The following is a 16,870-nucleotide window of genomic DNA, read 5'->3' as shown; positions in this document are numbered from 1 at the left end:
GTTCATGTCCTCAAGGCAGAGGCTTTAACCCACTGAGCCACCCAGGCGCCCCAAGAGTTCCTGGACTTTAAAGAAACCTAACTGTTCAGGACCTCAGGCCCCATGAGATTCTATGTAACACAATTCCTTTAAAGATGCGCAAGGGGTTGAGAAAAAACTGGACAGGAGTTTTAGGATTTTTCTTTGTTTTTGTCCATGGACAGGTTCTACACATGGAATCACACAACAAACATTCTTTTTCCCAACAAACATTTTTGAGTTGTATTGTGATCTACCTCAGACAAGTGATATTCACAACAATCCAACAAGGCTCAAATTGTCATCCTGACTTTACAGATAAAGAATCTGAACCTCGGGAGGATTCAGTGATAATGACATGGGCTACACCACCTGCCCTGAGATAGGTGTGATGGGAAACCAGATCTCTCTGACCTTAAGTCCACTGTGCTGCTATCCTCAGTGACCAAAAAAGAGGTCCTATTTTGTTCTTTAATGAAAGATGTAGCTTTGCCATGATCACAAACACTATGCTGAACCTTGGTCCATCCTGTCCTATTCTAACAGTCAGAATAGGCTGGTCATGCTTATACTGCATATCTGAAGGACACTAGCTGGGAGGCTCTGTATCCCATAGTCACCCAGAGACTGAAACTGACAGAGGCTCTATCATTTTATTGTCAGTGTCTCAATACAATGCTTCAGGATTCGCTAGAGCAAAGGCAGAGCGCATGGAAAGTCACAACATGGTTCTTAAATGCTATTGTCTAGAAGTGACAAAAATTCATTTACATTTTGTTGGACAAACAAGTCGTACTGCAATAGCGAAATTCAGTCCAATCTTCCCATATGCCTGAAAGAAGAGGATCAGAAATTTTAGTGAACTTCAGTAATGTCTACAACAGTACAATAAGGAGCACTGGGCTGAATCACGGGTCCTTCATCCTAGTACTAGCTCTGCCACTCGATAAGCTCTATGACTTTGTCCATGTTCTTAACCCCAGTGGCCCTCCACATCCTTCTGTGTAAATGAGGGTTTGGTATAGACAGTCACCTCTCTGATTCTGTACCAGAACAAATCTATTACTTTTCCTTGATCTAAAGCCCTTGCACTTGGGAGCAGGTCGGGGGGTCATCTCCAACTAGAGTATACCGTTCAGGGAAGATTCTACAGGGTATTGTAGAAATGGACTTATTTGTGCCCACAATAGGGAAGCTAGCTACAGTCAGTCAGTTCTTAAGAGTTTTGAGACAGGCCACACAAGCTTGATAAATGTGTCAAGGATTCCATGTGACAAAATGTACTTTATTAAATCACTCTGACAAAGGAATTTTGGTTTTAACTGCTATAACAGCAGTTAAAAATGGGCTCCACATACAGGTGTTACTCATTTTATATCATAGTTGCATCCCTAAAAAAAAAAGGTGGTGTGTAAATTACATTTAAAATATGAAGAATCACTGCTTGAGTTTATGGAATAACATATTAGTCGAAGAAATCTAATGACAAAAGTCTTTGAGAAAGAGTGAAAAGATCACATTGAGTTTTACTTTTTTGGTGAAACGTTCCTTGATAACACCTTATGTTTCTGGCACAGTGTACCAAGTACAAAGATGGCTGTTCATCTGTGACTTACCTCCATTTTCATAAAATAGTAATGATACCTTACATTGGTATAGCACCTTCCAGGTATAAAGCCTTACATTTACCTTGGACAGGAGTAGAAAGAGCATCCCATTAAGTGCACTTCTTAATGCCCATCACCCAGATACCCCATACCTCCCACCCATTTCCCCTCCATCAACCCTCAGTTTGTTCCCTAGAGTTAAGAGTCTCTTATGGTTTGTCTCTCTCTCTGTTTTTGCCTTATTTTTCCTTCCCTTCCTCTATATTCATCTGCTTTGTTTCTTAAATTCCACATATGAGTGAAATCATTCATTTGTCTTTCTTTGACTGACTTATTTCACTTTGCATAATACCTCTAGTTCCATCCATGTCATTGCAAAGGTCAAGATTTCATTCTTTTTGATGGTCAATTAATAGTCCACTATACTACACACGCACACACACACACACACACACACACACACTCCACATCTTTATTCATCTATCAATGGACCATAGTTTGGCAGTTGTGGACACTGCTGCTATAAATATTGGGGTGTAGGTACCCCTTAGGATCACTATGTTTGTATCCATTGGATAAATATTTTAATAGTGCAATGTTGGGTCATATGGTAAATTTATTTTTAATTAGTTGAGGAACCTCCATACTGTCTTCCAGAGTGGTTGCACCAGTTTGCATTCCCACCAACAGTGTAGGAGGGTTTCCCTTTCTCCACATCCTCACCAACGTCTGTTGTTTCCTAACTTGTTAATGTTAGCCATTCTGACTGGTGTGAAGTGGTTTCTCTTTTGGTTCTGATTTGTATTTCCCTAATGCTGAGTGATCATGAACATTTTTTCATGTGTCTGTTGGCCATTTGTTATGTCTTCTTTGCAGAAATGTCTCTTCATGTCTTCTCCCTATTTCTTCACTGGATTTTTTGGTTTTTTGGGTGTTGAGTTTGATAAGTTCTTTATAGAATTTTGGATTGACTACTTTGCATTCTTTAACAGATACAGACTGAGCACCCGTAGGTGGCAGGCACGGACCTACAATCCTGGTTATATAGATGAACAGGCATAATCCTTGACCTCATGGAACTTATGGGGAGATAAGACAGTCAACAATTAAATACACAAAATATTTATAATTATAAATTATAATAAATGAAGGAAAAGAACAAGTACCCAAGAAAGAGCATAATTGGGGGCAATTTAGATAAGGAAGTAGAGGAAAGAAAGCCTCTATGAAGAGCTGATAATTACACTGAGACCTGAGAAAAAGTGACAAAAATCAGTTAGGCAAGAAATGAGTAAAAGAGAATTCCATGCAGAGGTATCAACATTGTGGAAGCCTGAGACAGGGAAGAACTCAGAAGGGAAATGAGGTTAAGGGGCCCCAGCAGAGGGAGCTAGGAAGACTCATAAAGGAGATGGAGGATGGGCCAGCACCAAATTCTTACAGGCAGAGCAAGTTGCAACTGAAAGAGTATAAGCAGCAAAATCTTATGATAGGCACTTATGTTCTCAAGGATGCCTCTAATTTTAAATAGAAGACTGTGTTCCATTTAAGAATGGATTCAATCGAAAGGGGAAAAAATAGAAGTGAGGAAAACAGCTGGGAAGCATTGCAGTGGTCCAAGTGAATGTTAAGGGTGGCTTGCACTTCAGGGGGAAGTGAAATGGAGGGACATGAATGAAACTGCAATAACTTAGGGACAGAATTGATGGGACATGGTGATGAATTTGATATACACCAAGATGGAGAGAAAGATGACTCTCATGTTTCTGGGAATCTGGATTGATTTACTAAGATCTGGAAAGGCAGCAGATAGGCAATGGAGATAGGAAGAGTTCAGATCTGGCCATTTTGCCAGATGTCTCTGGCCATTTTGCCTGAGATGCCTCTGAGGCATCCAAGAAAAAGAAGTCTTTGGATGTATGAGTTTGGAGTTTACATATTTAGGAGTCCTTGGCACACAGGAGGGATTAAATCAGCATGCTAGTGGTATCACTTATGGAGAGAGTGGATGAAATGCTAAGAGGAGACCCAGGGTTGGGCCCAGACTTCTGAACTGGTGAAAGAATTGGGGAGAACACTGGAAGAATGAAATGTGACAGAAATAAAGACAAACTGAGACTCAGGAAGGAGGGAGTGGTCTGCTGTACTCTAAGAAGTAAGGTAGGATGAAGCCTGAAAGGTTCACCAACTAGGACCAACGAGATTCTACAACTAGGACTACACAGAACTTGTTTTATTACACTGACAAGAGTGGAGGATGGAGGATGAAGCAAGAAGAGAGCCACAGAGTCAAGAATGGGGCATGAGGAGAAGAAACAGCACTCTGAATGCCTCCTGTGAAAAGCTTGGCTCTGAGTAAGAACAGAAAGAGAATAGCTTAAGGAGCATGTTGTGGCTACAGGGTTCTCTAACTAGTTTGGTTTTGTTTGAGAATTGTTGGAACATATCTGTATGCTGAAGGTAATGATCAAGCAGAGAGTGCAAGAAGAAAGATGCTGGAGTAGGGAGAGTGCTAATGTCCCAAGGCCACCAGGCACCACACTCTACTTTCAGCCCCACTTTCTAAGTTTCCTGCCTGAGGCCTAGAAGAGGTGATTTCTCCAGTGACCTCTTGTACTGCGGTCCTGTGTAGCTTCTAAATGGCATTCACCTAGCAGCAGAGAGAAACACAGGCTCCTTCCCACTGTGGAGTAAGAAAGGAGCGAAAGATTTTAAAAAGACCAATGGGGAAGAGAGGGAGAAAACAGAAAATGGAGATGGCCAGTCCTGAGATGGCAGTGAAGCTGAACTCCAGATGACGGGGAGGGCAGGAGCTCTTACTCTTCAGAGGGCTGTCTCTCCTAGCTGAAGCCCAAGACTTGCCCAGACTCAGAAGGCCAGTTGTCAAATCCTGTCTTTCCTTGCAGATCTCAGGGTCCTGTCAGTCCAGAGAAACTTCTGGGGTGGCAGCCACTATCCAAGAGCTGAGAAACATGACTACCATCACTTTGACCTCCCACTCCTCACTGAGGTCTTGAGCCACAGAAGACTATGTGATCACAATGAGGTATCACAAGACAAAAGTGTTTTCCCTCCCCACCAAATTGGTCATGTTTCCTGTAAGCATGGGGGGAGTGGAAGGGGGGGGAGGGGGAAGGCTTGCTCCTGGCATGATTCATTCACTCTCTGAGGCATGAGATTTGATTACCAGTTTTTTAACATGCATGACAGCAAACGTTTATATTTGCCACAGAATTATCTAGCCCCCTTTGAAATTCATCTACAATGTTAGGCTCTTTGACCCCTAGAGGTGGGGAATGTCACAGGCTAACTTCATGCCACTTAATGCTGCTGTCTCTGCTATAGGATCAAAACCTTTCTTGAAATATAAGACATATGAACAAAGAGGTTCCTGATTTCTGGGAATAAATATTACACTTCCCTGAAGCACCAGTTTACTTTGTGAAACAACTAGCTAGCAATGACTCTTCAGTCTCCTATTCACACCTTCAGTTAGTCTTTTACACATGAAATGTCTTTTTTATTATGATTAGCATACTGGGTCATTGTTCTTAGAAGAATATTAAACACACACACACACACACACACACACAAAATCACCAGCTATATCACTGGTTATTACACATATTACCTTACACATCTCTCTTAACTTTTCCAGACTTACTAGTAGGCCAGAAAAAGATCCCACCTCTTTCAGCCTTTAAGTCTGCTGTCCAAAGGTATGAGCATTTTCTAATTTCCACACAGTGGTGAGCTTGGAGGTCCTATCTGAAACTGGTGGCTGGGGGAGGAGGGATTTGAATTTTAAAAGCAGGACCCAACCCTTGACTTCCTTCTCTGGAAGTTCAACTGCCCACCTTCACACTGCCTATTCTAACATTCATCATAGCCTAAAAACCCATTATTCAACATATTATCTTTTGAAGTATTGATAAGGAGTCACTTTTGCAGTATGTGTTCCCTCTGCTCCCCTCCTGGCCTCCCTCCTGGAGCATCCCTCCCAGATGGGCCCGTGGTTGTTAGAGCAGCTTTCTTCCTTGTTCAGCTACACCTGGCATAGTTCTTTTGCCTGATCATAAGGCCATTTCAAAATGCTCTCTCTTTATAACATAACCTTTTCCTGCACTGAGGCCTTATCTTTCATTTGCTCTATACAGCACTTGTCACAGTGCATAGTGTAAGCTAGACAATGGTGGCACAGACAAAGTAACAACTGAATGTAATTATCTACTGTGTTATTGCTAATGAGTGGCCTGCCTTCTGAGGGCTTGTTACAAACCAAAATATAGATGAGGATAAAGGACAAAGCTGAGGAAAAGTCAATAGAACCTCACAATGTGAAGACTCAAACTCTGTTTCCATCAACTCATTAGATTTTTGAGTTGCATAACCAGCCAGAACATTCTCCACTTGTCTATAGCCAAGTATCTTGTCAAAACTAGGCAAAAGAATAAAATTAAAAATTAAAAAAGAATTATACCATGATTTCACTCATATGCAGAATTTAGAAAACAAAACAGATGAATGTGTGGGAAGGGGGGAAAAAAGAGGAGAGAGGAGGAGGTAAACCCATAAGAGACTCTTAACTATAGAGAACAATCTGAGGGTTGATTAAGGGGGGTGGTGGTGGGGGATGGGCTAAAAGGGTGATGGGCATTCAATGATGAGCAGTGAGTATTCTATGTAAGTGACGAATCACTAAATTTTACTCCTGAAACCAATACTACACTATGTTAACTAACTAGAATTTAGGTGAAGATTTGGAAGAAAAAGAAAAGAATTGCTTTTTTTCCCATGCTGAGTTAAGACAAACTCAGAAACCACATTCATGTTGAAGATTGTTATATATTTTACCAATACTAAAAAGACATTAAAGTTGATACAGTTTATATGAAATCAGCAGTTACATATATATAAATGAAAAGAAGCAATTTTGTTATAACCAATTTTTTAAAAATTACACAAAGATATTATCTATGGTTTATGTCGTTTCTGCCATTTTGACTAGTGTTTTTATTTCTTGGCATATTAGGTTAATGTTCAAGCTCCATTCTGTTTTTCAGCTTGCAAAATTAATGTCTAAGTACTAACATAACGGAAATCTAATCTTATTTTTTAGGCTGTCTTGCTTCTAATGACTGGAATCAACATATCCAACCATTCATACAATACTTCTCAAATGTCAAAATAATGATGTTTATTTTCTCTAATATTTGTTGAAGGATTCCTATGCCAGGCCTTGTCCTAAATGCTTTGATATACTGGTTAGTTTTATCCTCATGATAATTCTGTAAGGTAGTAATATTGCCACACATTGTCCAAGGTCATAGCGTGAACTTGCCTCCAGAACATAGGCTCATCTTGATTAATTCCAACACTGCCTCTGTAATGGATCTGGGCCATAGTTGAAGAATGACATCTGAGAAATTACTGGTAACACATGGAGAAAACTGAACTTACATAATCAATTAAAAGACCAAAGAGGTTGTACTTAGAATAGATATGAGGTCAGATTGGAGATAAGATTCTCCCAACTCTTACCACCCAATATCTTATGTTCTTAGTCGGTCTGGAAACAATGCACACGTCTCCTCACATGTCCCTAATGTGGTTCTTCAGGACCTTAATAAAAGTTCAGGTAACTCCGTGCTCTGGCCTTAAGAGTTTGGGCCAGGGGAACCTGGGTGGCTCAGTGGGTTAAAGCATCTGCCTTTGGCTCTGGTCATGATCTCAGGGTCCTGGGATTGAGCCCCGCATCAGGCTCCCTGCTCAGTGGGGAGCCTGCTTCCTCCCATCTCTCCCTCTTTGTCTACTTGTGATCTCTGTCTGTCAAATAAACAATTAAAATCTTAAAAAAAAAAAAAAAGAGTTTGGGCCAGAAGTGGGTATTTTCATGATTTCATTTAGTGAATATTGAACTGCTGAAGTGAGGAGACAGGCAGGGTTGCTGTCAGATGTACTGCTGAACTCTGCTCTGCTGGGATATGGAGGCTGGAAAGGACGATAATTCAGCCGGACCTGAATATAAAGTCTGAAAATTGATTCAAGTTTTTAGCCCAATTTCATAAAATAAAGCAAAATAAACAAAAATGTCTCACCTAAGAAAATCTATTAATTTCTTCAAAATTTACTTTTATGCAAAGTATCTTGGAATGGAATATTTATTAATTAAACCAAAAGTTTTATTACCTTTTATTATCTTCTAAGGATATCTCTCTTTTACTGACACTGTAAGGTAAATTCACAGCTTCATTATGAGCTCAAAACCAATTTTGTAGAAGGGGCTTCTGATAATCTATCAAACCCTCTTAAAAAATACTTTACAAAGCCTTCTGCTACAACCCCTCACTTTCAACAAATAGGAGTGCAGGGACTTCTTAGAGAATGATTATGTGTTGAGGTATCTAGAACCATCGATGGCATTTTTATTTATTAATATTGGTTCCTAATGGGTGAGAGATTCAAAGAAATATGAGTACCTGATCCCTGTCCAAAGAGCTGGTTCAGTAGATGGTAGAACCGGGTAGGCTTTCATGATGTAATTATATAACAATTTCAAGCAATATATATAATTAAGGTGTTTTGTTCTGTCAGGGAATGCAGTGTTAGAGGATGACTTTAATCAAGAGAAGCTACTTAAAGACAGGAGTAGTAATATGTAATTTTAGAATGATTATGCTAAATAAAATTCTTATGTGGTGGCAAGAGAGCTGGATAATTTCACTTCCTAAATTTGGAAAGGATGTCTACAGGGTGAGCAAGTTTTCAGCAAATCAAGTAAGGGCAAAGGGAATAATTTTCTGTGTGACTCTATGCAAGCTCATTCCTCTTTCTGGCCAGCCTTCTTATCTAGAAAAGATGGAGCTAAACTGGAAAATTCTATGGGTCTCTGCCAGCTCTAACATCCTGTGGTATGACTGTGTCTCCAAGCACAGCAGTAGGATAAATCTGCGAACTGTGTACCTTCCAGAAGGACCTGTGCAGCAGGGGAAGGTGTACCATGGCAATCCCCTAGGGGAGGCAAGTGATGAGGTCATTTCCCAGCCAAAGTTCCCGAGATACTTGCATACTGTTGAGAGCAATCTTTTCTTACTTTGGTGAATCTTTTCTAAAGGGTTTCATCAAACTTCAGGACAGATGGCATCCCTCACTTCTGCTAATTCTGAATCCTAGCAACATCTTTACCCTCTCTCTAACTTTTAAGTTGTTTGATGGAGTTGACTGATTTTCTTTCTAAACTCATATGCTCTCATTTATCTATTTCCCTAGGATCTCTGTTTCTCTCTCATATTCAGATTGAGTTACTCAATCAATTTTACTATCACCACTCCCCAGTTGATTAAATTCTAAATTTTATCATCAGAGTATTTTCAGGAGATAATATGTTATAAAGTTTAAAGTAATTTTTAATTAACATCATAATATGCTCATAATTGCATTTTCCATAAATTTTTTCAAACTTATGAAATCCTGGTTGAAAGCAGAGTTTGAACCCAAACACTCATTACTGGATATTTTCTAAAATACAATATGGTAGACTTCTTAATGTAGCTTGCTTTTTTGTAGCTGCTTTTTTTATATGATACTAGGAGAAATAATATTAATACATTTGACATTTCCCAACTATAATCCAAATAATACCATACAAATACAGAATGAGGATGCTCATAATCTCTGTAATAACTTATACTCAATGTATGATATTAAAAAACAAGTTTCTAGTGGGGTTATGGACATTGGGGAGGGTATGTGCTATGGTGAGTGCTGTGAAGTACGTAAACCTGGCAATTCACAGACCTGTACCCCTGGGGATAAAAATACATTATATGTATATAAAAATTAAAAAAAAATTTTTTTTAAAGTTTCTAGACTTAACTAATTAAATTAAATGTCACGTGACTAATGTACAAGTCCCTGTCATGTTAGTTTAGTGTATCAAAACCACAATCCTTATTTTTTTTAAATGATTTTATTTATTTATTTGTTTATTTTAAAGATTTTATTTATTTATTTGACAGGCAGAGATCACAAGTAGGCAGAGAGGCAGGCAGAGAGAGAGGGAGGAAGCAGGCTCCCTGCTGAGCACAGAGCCCAACGCGGGGCCCTATCCCCGGACCCTGAGATCACAACCTGAGTTGAAGGCAGAGGCTCCAACCCACTGAGCCACCCAGGCACCCCCTACAATCCTTATTTTAAGTACACACAAAAGTCAAGATTACAGTTTCTTGTAACACACCCTTTCTAGACAGAAAATTTCACTTAGTTATGCATTCGAAGAGCTATTTTCTTCTGAAGATGCTTATGTGGCCTCTGGATAAAGCCTGGGAATATGCCGCAGTGTGGGTTTGCCCAAATCAATTTGGCTCTTGACTGGCCATAAGGGCCAAGTCAATAAGGAAACATCAAGTCAATCAAAAAACTGCTTTATGTATTTATAAACCAACTTCACTAGTCAAAGATAGAAAAAACTATCAAATCAGCTCAGGTTTGTGGACAGTCTTCATTTAATCCCAGTAGAAGAGAAACTGCCCATCATTCCCATTCCTTCAAAAGCGAGAGTTTCGCCCAGCGGGAACAACCCTGAGCCTGAGTTTCTCATCTAACACAAAAGCCAATTCTTTTTTTTTTAAAAAGATTTTATTTATTTATTTGACAGGCAGAGATCACAAGTAGGCAGAGAGGCAGGCAGAGAGAGAGAGAGAGAGAGAGAGAGAGAGAGGAGGAAGCAGGCTCCCTGCTGAGCAGAGAACCTGATGCAGGGCTCGATCCCAGGACGCTGGGATCATGACCTGAGCCAAAGGCAGAGGCTTTAACCCACTGAGCCACCCAGACGCCCCAAAAAGCCAATTCTTAAACATCCTAGCAGAAACAGCAGAGGGAAGTGGGAGCATGGCCCCATCTCAGCCAATGCCAGGCCACAATTAGGCTGGAGAACCACCAAGGGGCACCTTTTGATTCGCTGGGGTGGGTTGCTAAGGGGAGGTGAGGCGCTCTGAATCTTAACATCTCTGCTTGGTGAATCTTTTCCAAACAAATGCTCTTTTCTCTTGTCCAGTAATAATTCTACAACCATTCTCTGTATTCTTGAACAATCACACCTGTTGACATTTTGTTATCACAAGAAAAGCCCTGAAAGATGAGAGGAGAACTCATTGAATTTATTTGTGCTTTCAGTTATTTCTGAGAGAAAGGTGGTATTGCAGCAAACCATTAAAGCCACATACTGTATCAAAGCTAAAAGTCTGTCACATAAAAGCACCACCTGTAGCTACTCCTTTGAAAGAAAAGTCCTTGGCAAACAATGGCCTGAGTGAGTCAGTTTAATCAGGCAGGAGTCAAGATCACTGAGACATAAATTAAGCATTCATCCTTGAGTAGCAGCCAAGCAGCCAAAGCCCCCATAATCCCAATTAATCCCATTTTGTGCAGCTGTCCTTGGGCCAAGGGCAGAGGGGAAGAGAATTTGCACACGTTGGTTCCGCATCAGCTCTTTACCTTTACAGGGGGTGGGTCTGTAATAAAGCAGGGCACCTATGCAAGTGTTCCTGTTCTGATGTTGTAGCAATCAGAGCCCTCCCCCGCTGGGCTTCTGCGATCTGTCAGCAAGAACTTACTTCAAGGACATCCTACACTTTGAGAGAGTTAGATGCTTGGGCTCCTTTAAAAACAGACATGACTCTATTCCATTTTCCTATACAGCTGAATTGACTTCCCATCACCAACTCTTGCGGACGCACAAAGGGAACGAACATTCTACAGTCCTTCTGGAACTCATTTTTGCCATGTGATACTCTATTCTGGACGAAAAGTTGCTTAGCTTCCCAGTGATTGGGAAATTTCTCTCCAGAGAGCAGCCATTCTGTCTACAGACAGAAATCAGCTTACTAGGACAGTACTCGTTTCTCTTGCTCCTTAAGGAAAGGAAACACTATGTGCTCTCTGCAAACAAGTCCTCACCTTCACTACAGATTTGTTGTGCTCAGGTCCTCAGGTTCCTTTTCCACTTTATGAGAAGCCAGCCAAAACACCAATTGAGTGGAAAGGGCTCTGTGGCGGAGACTGCTAGCTGATTAGACACCAAAAGAACCCCTTCTTTGGACATAACAGCAGGTCCTTGTTTACAGACTACCTTGTAGTTGGGGGAAAGAAAGATGACATATGATTAGTCTCTCTCCAGTAGAACACGAGCACAAGAGTGCTCTGGCCTTGGCCGATAAAAACCTCCTACATAATGTTCCATGTTCTTTCTCCCTTTCTGGCTAAGATGGAAATACTACATACACACACACACACACACACACACTCTCTCTCTCTCTCTCTCACTCTCTCTCTCCCCTGCTCATACTAACCTGAAAGTCAGGTTTTAAAGATAGGAGTGTTATCAACCTGGATCCAAGTGATTACACAGAGCATAGTCACATATCCCCCTTACCTTATTCAACCTTTATTTTCCAGCCCTATTGTACTATTAGGTGAAAAAGAAATCAATTCTTTTGTGCTGAGCAATTACATGTTTGGGTCTATCTGTTACCATAACCTAATCTACCCCAACCATCAGCTCCTTGATCTTCTGTAGGTCTCCATCTCTGGACTGCTGACATTCTCTGGACATAGGTCAGGAGAGAGGCAAGAGAGGTCAAGGTGGTCAGGACTCCTCAATCAAACCAGAATCCTACAAGCCTGAACTTTAGAAGCTCCCTGAACTCTCTGTCCACATCCATCCTTTCCTGTATAGGAGCCCTTAAGTTGTCTGTACTGATGATGGGCTGGGCTCTAAGGGTTTTTCTCCATTCAGAAGTACAGGCCTTTATGGCTCTAGCTCAGCTGATTCATTCGTGACTCAGAACTATGAGTCAAGCCCATCGAAGGTGATGGAGAAGTCAGTCCTAACCTTTTGCGTGAATTGGACTGAGAAGAAATCTGCATGCATTTCATTTCTCGGAAGAAGGAAAAGCACTGAAACTTTTCAATCTAAATCAAATTTAAGAGAATGTCTGTGAACTCTTGTGTTTTTTTTGTTTTATTTTGTTTTGAAAGATTATATTTATTTATTTGTCAGAGAGACAGAGAAAAAGAGAGTGCACAAGCAGAGGGAGTGGCAGGCAGAGGGAGAAGCAGGCTCCTTGCTGAGCAGGGAGGCTGATGCAGGGCTCAATGCCAGGACCCTGGGATCATGACCTGGGCAAAAGGCTGCCACTTAACTGACTAAGGCACCCAGGCTCCCCTGTGGGCTCTTGTTTTAACTGCAATGAATCTCTGTCATTTGAAGTCTTTATTTCCTGAAGAATGTCAAGTTTAATTTCCAGAATTTCAGTTAATTGTTTAAAAATATATTTGATAAAAAGAAATAAAAACAATGCCTATTTATTTATCTTTGAAGGTGCTGGGCATTACATTTTTGTGGAAGAAGAAATAGAGAGTAGCATTAGCATTCTCATGACAATATACTGGGATCAAAAGCCCAGACTTTGGGGACCTAGTCAGCATTAAGAATAGGACAAATGGGGGGGGCGCCTGGGTGGCTCAGTGGCTCTGCCTTCAGCTCAGGTCATGATCTCAGGGTCCTGGGATCAAGCCCGCATCAGGTTCTCTGCTCAGCAGGGAGCCTGCTTCTCCCTCTATCTCTGCCTGCTTCTCTGCCTACTTGTGATCTCTCTCTCTCTGTCAAATAAATAAAAATCTTTAAAAAAAAAAAAAAAGGATAAATGGGACATTAAGCACTTTGATTAGTGTTAAGTTTAAAGAAAAACCACCTGTATTCAAATATATAGGGTTGCTTTCCTTGAGAGAAAAATATATATACTAACTCAATTTGAAAGGATCAGACTTATTAACAGGCAATATAGAAAAGGTTCAGCTAAGGAAATCATTCGCTCATAAAAATCATTACTTAAGAGGAAAATTTTGTTTTACTCAAACTCAATGATAACTCATTTTGTGTTTGTTGATAAGAAGTTGCGAAGCAAGGTAAGAAGCTGAATACTGCTGCACATAAGTCAGCTCCCCCTAGATAGATAATGCAGTTAAAACTGAGTTTCTACTTATCTCTTAAATTGCTGGTGGGAATGTAAGTCTGGCAACTTCTAAAAAATTTAACACCATATGACTCAATAATTGTAAAACTGGGCATTTATCCCAAAGAAATGAAAACTTATATCCACATAAAAACCTATACATAATTTTTCATCATCAGCTTTATTTATAATAGCCAAAATCTAGAAACAACCAAAATGTCCTATAATAGATGAATAAACAACTGGAGTATATCTATATTGTGGAATATTACTGAGCAATAAAAAGAAACCAACTATTGATACATGTAACAACTTGGATGGATTTTAAGGGCATTCTGCTGAATGAAAAAAAATTAATCTCAAGGTCATATACTAAATGATTCCATTTATGTATCATTCTCAAAATGACAAAATTATAGAGATTAAGAACAGACTAGTGGTTGCCAGGAATTAGGGACTGTCAGGGATGGGGAGGGGGAAGGTCAGTGAAAAAAAGTAAATTTCTAATTTTCATTTCACATGGCAAATGTAATTTTAAATTCTTAAATACTTCTAACTTTGTGTTTTCCCGTGTGCTGAATATTTTGAAAAGGGATAATCAATGCCACTTTCAGAATAATGGTAATGCAAAGCATGTTTTCCCATATGAAAGAGGAAGTCAAATGATCTATATGAATCAGGGACTTCAAAAGTAAGGGGGGACAATTTAGGGAGTACATAACATGATCTATTGAGAAGTGGGAGAGAAATATTAGAACACTTATTTCTATTTATTACATATATAATTTACCCAAAGTTTCTAATTTGGAGTATCTTTTATAATGCATATATTAGTTTCATAGTATCAGTGTATCATTTACATACAAGTAAATGTGAATATGTGAATATGTACATACAAGCTCAAAAAACGTTTCTCTGATAGGAACAGTCCTCAGAAAGATGTAAGAGTCCTGTTTGTTGTTTTATGTCTGTCCTCAACTGTTAGTAACTGGCATAAAATTCTGCTTACTCAGCATGCATTTCTTGTGTGAGAAACCAACCCCTGTAGTTGTAACTGCTATCACTATGGTAAAATGGTAAGACTCCATCTCTAGATCACAACATGCTCCCAAAGCCATCCTCAAATTCAGCTGCCCAGAGAATATATTCCATCAATAAGGCTCCATAAGTAAGCACACCACCCCCACTCAAATTGAGCTCAATATTTTCCAGCCCTCCTCATTTTAAACCTGCTCCTTTTACTGTATTCCTCGTCCTTGTCTGTAATTCACATGATCACCCTAGCCAGAAATATGGTGATTATCTGAGTTTTTTCCTTTCTCTTGCATTTCACATTGTTAACTTTTACTTTTTCGTTATCTCTAAATTCCTCCATGTATTAGACCTTCATATATCAATGTAGGTATATCTCAAGAACATAATATAAGTTAGCTGTAAAAAGATGCATAGTATGAGATGTAAAATTCTAAATCCATAAAATAGTGTACATTGTTTATGGACATATATGTGCATCTAAAAACTAAAAGTCCTGCATGGAAATAATATACCCAAACTCAAGACAGTGATTATCTCTGCAGAAGAAGGAAAGGAGGAGGAATTAGGGACAAGGCTACATTTCTTTCTAAAAAGCAGCAGAATATTGATTTAACCCATTGAGCCACCCAGGCGCCCCAGAATATTGACTTATATTAAAGCTAGGCTATGGTCACATTAGCATCAATTATATTACTATGTGAATTTTTCTGTGTGTTTGAAATATTTCATAGTTTAAAATCTTTGAAGAAAAAACCTTAATTCCTTTTCTCACCTCCCTGCTCATGACCAAAAGGCCTAGTTCAGTCTCCTGGTATTTCACTAGAGACTATTATAATAGTCTCACTGATCCCAGCTTCTATTTTTGCCCCGCTTTAACCTATCCATCACATTCAGACAAAGCAAATATTCTAAAATAAATAATTGGTACATGCTACACCTCTGCTTATGGCTCTTTAGTGGGTCCACATCAGTTAGAAAATAATGCTGAATAACAACCAAAAATTTCTCAGATGCATGCAACAATCAGCGTTTATTTGGCCTGTGAATTATAGAGGTCATTTGAGGGGTTAGCTGGCCTAGGTTGGTCTTGGCTAGGATCAGTTGGCTCTGGTCCATATGGCTCTCATCTTGTTTGCCTGGGTATGTCCTTCTCAAGGTAATGGCAGAGAGACAAATAGGGAAATAGAAACCTACAAGGCCTTATCTTAGCTTGAAGCAGGTATACCACCATCACCTACACCTCATTGTATTGGCCAAAGCCAGTCACCTGGCCACACCCAAAGTCTCAAGTAAAGAAACTTACTTTTTACCATTTGGTAAGAACTGCAAAGTTACACAACAAAGAGTGTGAATACAGATAGGGGTGGAGAGTTGGGGGTAACAGCATCTTTCATAGACCTTAGCACTTAAGGATAATTTTTCTTCATCAGTGAGGCACAGACAGTGCTTCATGAGGGCATCCTGAGCCACACTTTTAGCCTCATTCCCTATTGCTCTACCCTCTTTTCTCTGTGTTCAGGCCATTCTGAACTATCTACATGTCTCTGAATGTGTCATGCTATTTCTTCTTTTGGTCTTTGTTACTCTTTTAATCTTTATTAGGTAAACACCCACTTGTTCTTCATTACCTCAACTCAGATCTTCTTGACCAATCCCTTCCCAGGTAGAGCAATTTTCAGCTCCCACCTTCATCAGACCAGAATGGCCCACATTGCTTCTATCTTTACTGCATCTTGAGTATACAGCATGGAAACACAGCACCACTGTAACTAGACTATGAATCTTTTGAGGGCAGAGAGTTGCATCTTCAGGGCTTAGCACTTTACTGAGGCTCAATAAATATTGAATAAATACAATCTTCTGGTTACTGGTTAAACTTCTCTAGCTCCTAGAAACTAAGTAAGGCATACTTTGACGGAGGAGACCACAGAGTCTGATATTCAAGGGCAGTGACACTTTAGTTGTAAATTAATACAATGTTATCCTGGAAAAACATTTATTTAGCTTAGAACCTGATCATTTTCAAATGAACTGCACCGGAGGTCTCAACCTTGAATCATGGAACCATCAATAAGATGCCATACATCAAGTGAAGAGTGGCCTAAGAACCAGCTGACCTTACCCATTAGGTTACCATGCAGTACAGGCTGAGAATGGAAGATAACAGAGGTAAATTTGCTTTATGAGAGTGTATAC

Source organism: Mustela putorius, unplaced genomic scaffold, assembly GCF_011764305.1.
Source record: "Mustela putorius furo isolate JIRA1106 unplaced genomic scaffold, ASM1176430v1.1 tig00537350_pilon_pilon_pilon, whole genome shotgun sequence".
In the NCBI taxonomy this organism is placed as follows: domain Eukaryota; kingdom Metazoa; phylum Chordata; class Mammalia; order Carnivora; family Mustelidae; genus Mustela; species Mustela putorius.
This window is presented reverse-complemented; position numbering follows the sequence as displayed.